This window comes from Pteropus vampyrus, unplaced genomic scaffold (assembly GCF_000151845.1).
Source record: "Pteropus vampyrus isolate Shadow unplaced genomic scaffold, Pvam_2.0 Scaffold1, whole genome shotgun sequence".
Lineage (NCBI taxonomy): Eukaryota > Metazoa > Chordata > Mammalia > Chiroptera > Pteropodidae > Pteropus > Pteropus vampyrus.
The window spans coordinates 24,514,465-24,515,848 of NW_011888782.1; positions in this window are offsets into that span (position 1 = coordinate 24,514,465).

Genomic DNA, 1,384 nt, shown 5'->3' on the forward strand with positions numbered 1-1,384 from the left:
AGCTTCAGTAGGGGGAGATGGGTTTCAAATTTCAAATGTGTAAACCTCTGATCCTTTACACATCAATCTGATAGGTCAATGCCACAACCTGGAAGCACGTTTGTGAAACAGCCAAGAGAAAGCCCTTTAGCTGAAGAAACCTGGTGGAGGAGACACAGGACTGGAAAGGATCAGGAGACCATGGGCCTAGTTTCGGCTCTGCCACTCCCCTGGGGACAGGCTGCTGCCCTTCTCCGGGCTTTGATCTCTTGGTCTATATAATAGCCAACTTGGGCAGCACAGGCTGGTGGGTCCCGCGAAGTACCTTTTACGAAGGCGGAGCCTCACAGAGGGCTGGGCTTAGAAGTGGCCACTCTTCCTATCTGTTTCCTCCCCTCCGCTTGTTTAGGTGAGAAGGCCACTCTTCTCCCTCCCACTCCACGGCCCACCCGCTGGGGGCTCAGCGACTGTCCCAGAGGACGGCGCAGGGAGAGGATGCCTTGCGGGGAGCAGTCTCCTTTCTCCGCCGTCAGCAGCCCCGCCTGCCGCTCCTCGGAGCCCTCCGCCCTTCAGCCCGCGCGTCCACTGCCCGCATCTGCGCAGGGTCGGCGGTGCTGGAGCAGAAAGATCGCAGGTCGATTTTCAGCCCCAGCTTGGCCGTGGCGTCAGCACGGAAGAGAGGCTGCTTTCGCTTGTAATATGTGGAGCTAAAAGAGAGGCCCTCTCTGGCCTTGGCGAGGCCACGCGGCCTTTGAACTTCCCTGGCCCACGAGGGCAACTCCTCGGAACGGCCGCCCCTGTGCGCCTCGCTGGGCTTGGAGGATCCTATCCCAAGGTCCTGGGCTCCCGCAGGGGTTATTAATAATTTGAGACCAGAGACGCAGTCTGAACAAAAATGATACACAATTAGAATCCAATAATGCCCGGGCCAGAGGGCATCTCAGAATACGTTTAGTTTAAATTTCCCATTTACGAACCGGTAAACTGAGGCTCAAAAGAGGGAAGCGGCTTGCCAAGGTCACAAGGCCAGACCAGCGGTGCTAGGAGTAGGATGTGAATGTTCATTCTCTCACTTCGTAAAGCTTACTTAGGTAAGGAATGGAAGGCTTCTTATTTTTAATTTTTAGTGTGCAAAATTTTTGCAAAAAAAATTAATCCACAAAGGAAAGATCCATCTCTCTGGAACATTGAAATATTATGTCCAAACGACAGTGAATTTAAATTTGGAAAGGATATTAGAGGTCTGCTAGCTCACTCCCTCATTTCAGTTTCGGACTGCTTAGCGGCAGAGGAGAGTATAGACTCCCAGGGGCCCTGCTCACTCCCACAGCTGTTATTAAGTAAACAAAGAAACTCGCCTTAATAGAAATGCAAATAAACCCCATTCATTAGCTCCAGTAGGAAA